Genomic DNA, 9,521 nt, shown 5'->3' with positions numbered 1-9,521 from the left:
TATATAATATATATATATATATATATATAATATATATATATAATATATATATAATATATATATAATATATATATATATATATATATATATATATATATATATATATATATATATATATATATATGCATATATACATATTATGACTGAAAGGAGAAGAATTTAATGCAGAGTAATGTAATATACAGCAATATATAATATGGAAGAAGGAGACTGCAGAATAAACTACAAGAAAAGCATAAAGTGCGCGGTGGTGCTGGGTGAACTCTGAAAGTGGGGGGGGAGATTTCTGGAGGAGTGGGCGTGGTAGGAACATTCTAAGTGGACGTATATAAAAGGTAGATGAAGAAAGAAAGGCTGGAAAGTCTTTTGAAGCTTGGCAGATGTGTTCAGAGACGACCCAGAACGGAAAGAGAAAGCGCCTCTCCGTCTTCTGTCCGTCTACCCAACCCCTCCCTCCCTCCATCTCAGCGCCTCATCTCTTACTCATCCTTTCTATCACTTTCAATCGCTCGCTCCTCGCCCCCTCCCTCTCTCTCTCTCTCTCTCTCTCTCTCTCTTTCAACCACTGAAGCACATATACACACTCTAAGAGTCACCCTACACATTTAGATACTTTAATGTACATTAATGTACTTACGTCGTCGTTGTGGCACTCCGTCGGTTACTACGACGAGGGTTCCAGTTGATCCGATCAACGGAACAGCCTGCTCGTGAAATTAACATGCAAGTGGCTGAGCACTCCACAGACATTTGTACCCTTAACGTAGTTCTTAGAGAGATTCAGCGTGACACAGAGTGTGACAAGGCCGGCCCCTTTGAAATACAGGTACAAGAGAAACCGGAAGAAAGATTGAGATAAATTTGATGTGAAAGAATACAGTGGTGTTCGACTGCCCCCCCCCCCCCCTGCCGGAGCTTCGTGGAGCTTTAGGTATTTTCGATCAATAAACACTCACAACGCCCGGTCTGGGAATCGAAACCGCAATCCTATGACCGCGAGTCCGCTGCCCTAACCACTGGGCCATTGTGCCTCCACAATGTACTCATGTATGTGTGTCTGAATGTTAGTGTGTGCGTGTGTGTGTGTGTGCGAGCATACACACACACACACACACACACACACACACATATATATACATATACATATATATGTATATATATAAATAAGGATAAGGTCGTTATTTGAAATACCGATCCCATCAGGTGGCCAGCATGGGAATGAAAACCTCAAAAGGTAATAATTATTATTAAAATTATAATTAAGGGTATCTAAGAACATTAAATGTTCATACAGCACCTGGTGCTGTATGAACATCTAATGTGGTTTAGAGTCAAGTTTTGGCAGCTATTTCAAGCATGATGGTATCTCTTAGATACCCATAATTATAATTTATATATATATATATATAATATATATATATATATATATATATATATATATATATATATATATATATATTCTTGTCTTCGTTTCAGCCATGCGGATGTGGTCGAGCTGGAGCACGACCGTGATTTTGCACTTTTACATATCCTCTTTGGCCGATCTCTTCAGGGTAGTAGGACTTCATACCACCCCCCTCCTGTGTGTTCTTTCTTATTGGTTGGTGATCCATTTGGTGTATGAGAGAGTTTGACATTGCTTCCCTCATCTATATCTGATGCTGAGCCGTTGGTTCTTCTTGTACCGTGCCTTGGAGTATGTCTCGTTCCTGGCTGAGGACATCCACGTCCATATTGTCTAGGTTTCTTGATTTGTGGAGGGTGGAGGGTGGAGATCATAAGGAGGCACAAGGCGCCTACCTGCTAGAAAGAAGAGTTAAAACCGGCAGTCGGGCGAACAGATCAAAGAATTCTTAACAGACCTATATATATATAGGTATGTTAAAAAATGTTTAACCCGTTTTTCAGGCAGATTTTCATTGTCGCAAGAAGGTATATGTAAACAGATGGAAGATTCGATCAGCGTGTGCAGAGAGCAGAGTAAGAGTGGAGAATATAAATATGGAGAGCAATTAGGAATATAAAAAAGAAAATAGAAAGGAATAAAAGGAATAAAAACAAGGAAGTGGGAGAGTTAGGGAATGGAAGCAAGGTCATTTGACCGGTAGTTTTCAATAGGGCTATTTTGATGGAGTCATAAAGATTTGCAAGGGGAGTGGTATTTGAAAAATAGATAATGTGGAAGGAAGAGGGTGGGGAAACATTTGTGGTCAAGGGGGAGAAAAAGTATGCTTGAAGAGATGGAGTAGTATTTGAATTGGAATTCAAGAGAGAATGGGGAAGAATTGTAGAAACTGCTACAAACTATCATTTAAGGAATGTATATTACTGTGCGCGAGTGTGTTTACAGTAAGAAGTAATAAAGGTGTATGTGGGAGTATGAACTTGGGATCTATTTTAAAACAGGGGCACCAGTATTTTCTTAACGAAACACTAACGAAACACTTTGAAACTTAGGACACTGGTAGAATGTGTCATATAAAACATCTTTTACTCTTAGTCTTCTTAACAAAAAAAACCTACATCGCAAGTTATTCCATGTTAAAGTTGTCGTATTTCTGTAATTTCAACCAATCACTGACGTCTATTCAGCTGAATAGAGTTACTGCTGGGCGGTCATAAAAATGTTATTCCCTGTGACATATTTCATCCGGTTAATCGTAATTTATACGCATATATTGTTTATATAATAAATTACGCTGTGCGTATCTATGTGTGTAACAATTTTAGAGTTCGGATTCTAGAGTTAGGGTTAGTTTTAGGGTTAGGGTTAGGGGTTAGGGTTAACAATCTAGTTAGGGTTAGGGTTTGGGGATTAATACGATATACACCGTCACAGCGCAAACTGTTTTCAACTGAATAGACGTCAGTGATTAGTAGAAATTATCGAAATAAGACAATTTTTTACATGAAATAAATTCGAATACAAAATTTTTTTTCTGTTCTATAACACAAAATAGATAAGTATACGAAGTTTGAAAGTCTTTCGGTACCAAAAACACTACATAAAACATAAATGAAAACTGGTGCCCCCGTTTTGAAATAGATCCTGAACTTGTAAGTTTACAAAAGGAGAGGGGGAGGAAGCAGGTGAAAAAAGAGAAAAAGAGAATAATAGTAAGGAAAGATAAAGATAGATAAAAATATATAAACGACAATAAGGAGTTAAAGGGAATATAATGGAAATATATTGGTGGTTTAATATATAGTGGTTGTGAGGGTAAATACGGGGCAAATGTTAATGAAGGCGGGGGGGGGGGGATGCGGGGGGGTTGTTATTTGCATGTTGAGAATAGATTGCGTAACCGATGTTTGCAGGTAAAAATTATGCTGTCGCGTTCATTAAGACAATCCGTGGATTGCGTAATAGCTAAGGCCTCGGCTATGCAAAGATCATATTTGTTATTATAACTGCTGTATGGTTTGGCGTGGGTGACTATGGACCACTTGAGAGTGTAAGGAGTTGAATCATTCTTTAGCTTATGAATAAGCTGAGATAAAGATGTACTATTGGATCTTGACTGGGACTTGAAATATACTGTTCCTATACCCGGCACAACTAGATGAACGACATCGAACATCCGTCATAGATTAGCGTGAGGAATTCGAGCCACTTTATAGCAATAAGAAGCACAGAAGATGTAACTGTATTTTAAGCTTTATATAATATACATGTTTCATTGAATTGTGTGTCATTATTACGCAAGGCAATTGACCAAATTGCGTAATACAATTGACTCATCTCCGCAGCATTCTCGGCGAATAATACAAAGGTTAGAGGGTATTTACCCTAAAATATTCCAGTTATGCAAATTAGCTTTATACCATTGATTTGGCAGAACAAAAGATGACAATGTGTGAAGTGGTAGGATGGTGTTAAGGAAATATAGATAAACGATCGATGCGAGGAAGGCGGAGGTGATGCCTTCCCTCCTTATATCTGCAACCAGACACACAGACACCACATTTACACGCCCGTTCACTCACGTGACCAAGTGCACCAATATATACTTAGTGGAGAGGAGAGAGGGAAACGATATAAGCCCAAAGCCTCGTAGGATCAACAAAAAGCGGCAACCACAACAATAGCACAAATGATAAGATGGTAGCCTCTAATAATTCCAGAAAGATGTTTCTGGAATTTTTTGTTGAATAACCTCAATAATGATTTGTTTATAGTGATGAATGGTTTGCGTTATACACAAGCTCGCTCCCTCCATCAAATCGACGTTACTTGAACAGAGGCACGTTAGGTATCGAAAGGATCTCAGAACAAAGTGAGATATTTTGCTCAATGATATAACGCACTACCCGGTCAAGGAATTGAAACCACAATCTCGCGACCGTGAGTGGAATACCCTAACCACTAGTCTATGCGCCTTCAACATTCGTTGTGGTACTCTGTCGGTTATGACGACGAGGGTTCCAGTTGATCCGATCAACGGAATAGCTTACTCGTGAAATTAAACGTGCAAGTGGCTGAGCACTCCACAGACACGTGTACCCTTAACGTAGTTCTTGGGGAGATTCAGCGTGACACAGAGTGTGACAAGGCCGGCCCCCTTGAAAATACAGGTACAACAGAAACAGGAGGAAAGAATGAGAGAAAGTTGTGGTGAAAGAGTGCAGCAGGGTTTGCCACCCCCACCCCACCTGCCGGAGCCTCGTGGAGCTTTGGGTGTTTTCGCTCAATAAACACTCACAACGCCCGGTCTGGGAATCGAAACCACGATCCTACGACCGCGAGTCCGCTGCCCTAACCACTGGGCCATTGCGCCTCCACAAAGGGGCCCTCCGTCGGTTACGACGACGAGGGTCCCAGCTGATACGAACAATGGAACAGCTTACTCGTGAAATTAACGTGCAAGTGGCCGAGCACTCCACAGATACGTGTATCATTAACGTAGTTCTCAGGGAGACTCAGCGTGACACAGAGTGTGACAAGGCTGGCCCTTTGTAATTACAGGTACAACTCATTTTTGCCAGCTGAGTGGACTGGAGCAACGTGAAATAAAGTGTCTTGCTCAAGGACACAACGCGTCGCCGGGAATTGAACTCAGGACTTTACGATCGTGAGTAGCTGTGTGGTAAGTAGCTTGCTTACCAACCACATGGTTCCGGATTCAGTCCCAATGCGTGGCACCTTGGGTAAGTGTTTTCTACTATAGCCTCGGACCGACCAAAGCCTTGTCAGTGGATTTGGTAGATAGAAACTGGAAGAAGCCCGTCGTATATATATATATATATATATATATATATATATATATGTATGTATGTATGTATGTATATGTTTGTGTGTTTGTGTTTGTTCCCTCAACATCACTTGACAACCGATGGTGGTGTGTTTACGTCCCCGTCACATAGCGGTTCGGCAAGAGAGACCGATAGAATAAGTACTAGGCTTACAAAGAATAAGTCCTTGGGTTGATTTGCTCGACTAAAGGCGGTGCTCCAGCACGGCCGCATTCAAATGACTGAAACAAAAGAAAAAAAAAAGGGAATAACCACTAAGCCACGCGCCTTCACAGTGGCTACAAAGCCTTCAGTGTCAAATATACGGAAGTGAACCGAAACATTGGGTCGATCGCTACGACAGGTTAATTGTATCAGTTTCTAATTTTTTCCGTTTAGGCAAACGTTTGCTCGGAGTATTAAGTTCATAATCATTTTTGTAATCCAAAGACAAAACCAGCATGATTTTCATTGCGCCCCCTCTACATATTTTGCAGAAAAACAGCGATGACAATGTTGGAAATTGATGAGAGAATAATTTAGTGAATAGAATTATTAATCGGAAAACTGAGGCTTACATGAGCGACAAATATTTGATTGAATTAACGAGATTTAAGCCCTGAATGTTGAGGTTCAGAGTTAAATGCTGTTTGGACATTTTAAGGCTAATATTCTGTTGTAACATCCACAGAAACTCGTCGAGAAATAGTTTGCTTTTCTTTCTTCAGATACAAAACTTCGAAACGGGGAGTGGATTGTGACCTAAATTAAAATAATTTCCACGGCGACATAATTACTGTTTGCTATGAGTTTATTAGTTGTTCTACGCCGCTAGCCAGAGATTGTCCAACAATGAATATGTAACTAATACAAAACACCGAATAACTAGAATGAACAAGCTGAATATTTAATATCTATTGGTAAATACGAATCTAGTAAAGTACAAATACAATCAAACAATATAGGAAAATGAAATTGTTTTCCCAAACACAAAATACATCAGTTTTCTATAATAAAACAACAAAAATTTAAAATCCCTTCCGAAATAATAAAAGTCAAGTCTATAAACGCTTGAGTTTAACTTTAATTATTTCTTTAAGTGTTCGCCTTCAAGAATGTCATAGTTTTATTGTACTTACGTGTAACTCGCCGACCAACTACTCACCTACAACGCGGGAGTATTGCATTCACTTTACGAAATTAGGCAGAAAAATATTTTTGGACAACAAATATTTTATAGGAAATATCCTGAAAAATGAAAGATGTACAATGTAATCAACTCTCTCTCTCTATTTTTTACGCTCTCTCTACATCTCACTGTCTCTGTCTCTCTCTCTCTCACACACTTTCTCTCTACTCCTCTCTCCATGCTTTCTGTTAATACAAAGGCTACTACGAAGCATATGTTATTCAAACATGAATCATCCAGACAAGAATGCGAAAGAACTAAGAAAGACAAAGGCAAATAGTGGCCGAGGACAATAAATATTCGGCTGAGGACAAACATCAGCAGAAAATGTGACGAAAGAAAAGAAAAATACTTTATGAAATTCATATATTCAAATAAAATCATGCGCATGCGTGAATACGTGTGTACACACGTATGTGTATGTATAGGTATATTCGCACAGAGAGAGAGAGACACACACACATGGGTGTGTGTGTATGTGTAAATATAAGCATATATGTGTATGTATATATATATATATATATATATATATATATATATATATATATATATATATATATACACATATACATACATATATAATTTTCTACTCTAGGCACAGGGCTCGAAATTTTTGTGGAAGGGGCCAATCGATTATATCGACCTAAGTACGTAACTGGTACTTAATTTATCGACCTCGAAAGGATGAACGGCAAAGTCGACCTCGGCGGAATTTGAACACATAACATGAAGACAGACAGAATAACATACATACATATATATATATATATACATACACATACATACACACACACACACATACACACACACACACACACACACACACACACACACACATATATATATATATATATATATACATACATATACATACATATACACACGCACGCATGCACGTACACACACGCACACACACACACATACATTCTCGTGCATTATCTTGTAACGCACCTGGGTATATCACCAATGATGTTACTTGGGGCTACAGGATGTTTTGATTCCTTCAGTAATCCAGCAGCTTCTCACAGACGATCCAGTCAGGCTTAATCAGGCCCCAATTTGTGCTCATACCACTCTATCCTGCCGTGACCCACACCCCTTAACCACACCCACCTTCAAACTACCATTGCTGCCTTGACAGTATTCTGCCTATTGACCTCTGTGATACCCAGAAAGTTTAAGGCTCTGAAGAGGGACTGACTTGCTGGCCCCCTCAGGGTTCTTCCTCATTGGGACCATATCAATTCGCCACTCGTTATTTCATTATAATTTTAACAGCTCACCATATTCTATGCTCTTGCTTCCGTTAGTTTTCTCAATTTCCAGGAAATGGGAAGTTTTAATAAAATCATCTGCTTAGATATTTCCGAAATCAGGACCATATTTGACCTTAATAGTGTTAAAGTGACATTTTCTTGAAATTTTGCAAATTTCTCAGTTCTCCTCTCAGTACTCAGTCTAGTTTCATTCTTAGCTGGTCAAGGAAGGTGGTCCTGGCATTCATGCCAGTCTTTGGTAAAGAATGATCTTCTGCATTGGCTGTAGGTCCTTACATTGGATATAATTCCTCTGTAAATGGTGTTCACTATAATCTTTAAGATCTTGTCATTTCCTGTTAGTTTAGTTTTCCTCAACCAACGCTTGCACCACATTCTAAGTCAGCAACCCCTGACTTTCATTGCGTCTAGGCATTGCGTGAGCTTTTGTTACTACTCAAGCAAAAACTCTCGCGAGGAACTACACCACCAAAGACTCTGTGTCTGAACCACGGCACCAGCAAGCTTTACTGATTTCCACTTCCGTCCCATCTGATCTCGACACGAGCCTTCCTCCATAACAGACGTTGTTGTTACGGTTAGATGAATCTTAAATGCCCAAAGGACGTCTGCTGAACATCACCTGACTTGGTGTACGACCCTCTGTATTGTATCACAACAGACTTTGTCATACACAGATCATGACATACTGTTTGTTAGTTTAGAATTATGTAGATTAGCTTTTAATTCGTCTATATGATTGTTATGATTGGATATCGATTATGAGCGGGCGGGGAGGGGGTTATTTTCTAGTATTGTTTCCTTGTTCATAAGGGAGAATGTACGCTATTAAATTCACTTCAGTGCTTCTTTATGATATTCTGTGTTATCTTTGAATATTTGTTCCTCACTCTAGTTAGTCTATTCCACAACAATATCTGTGGGGGGAAAAAAAAAACAATGATAATTATAAATCTAAGGTTGACAAGCAGTGGTGAAAGTTCGTATATTGGGGCTAACAACAAAGATATAAGTAAATTTGAATACTGTAATAATTAGAATAATTCTCTACAACAAATAACTACTGATAAAACTAGGAAAAGAAACGTAACTTGGTGTAACTCTGCTCAGGTAAGAAACGTAAAACAAATACACCCAAGATTTTCTTTGATGCGTTAATGAAAAACTTTCCCCCCAACCATAAATACTATAATATATTTAATAGATTTACGGTGAAATTCTTTGAACAACACTTAACCTAGTTGACACTATGACATCTCTAACATTATCAATTACACCGGTTACAACCCTGATGTTAGGCGAAACAAAAGACACTTATCGACATAACAACAGAAACATAAAAATTAATAAGAATTACACTTCTCAATCTATGACAAATATTTTTAGGAGTAAAAGTTGGAATGATAACGTGATCCCCTTAAGGACCCAGCCTAAAATAAAAGGTATAAAAAAAAACTAGTTTGAGACAAAGTAACACTAGCTATTCAAAAAGTAAAGGGATGGATAGTGAACCCATATTGTAGAATACGCAAGACTTTTCCATATCGAAGGATTTCCTACTTACAGTAGAGAAAATGACAATAAAAAAATGCTATAGAAACGATACTACAAGTACTAACATTAAAAGTAAACATTATGATATTAAAACAAAAAATGGGAAGAAAATAACTGAAAATCGGAGGGGGGAAATACAAGTTTATTCGGCTCTCTAGGACTACGAGTAACTCCCCTACTTATAACTGGAGAGGAGTCTGCCTAATACACAATGCATTTTGTAAATATCTACGTCACTATCCAAATTGGTAATAGGAAATATAGCGGTT

This window comes from Octopus bimaculoides, chromosome 4 (assembly GCF_046866305.1).
Source record: "Octopus bimaculoides isolate indiv1 chromosome 4, ASM4686630v1, whole genome shotgun sequence".
Taxonomy (NCBI): Eukaryota; Metazoa; Mollusca; class Cephalopoda; order Octopoda; family Octopodidae; genus Octopus; species Octopus bimaculoides.
Note: the sequence above shows the minus strand (reverse complement) of the source record.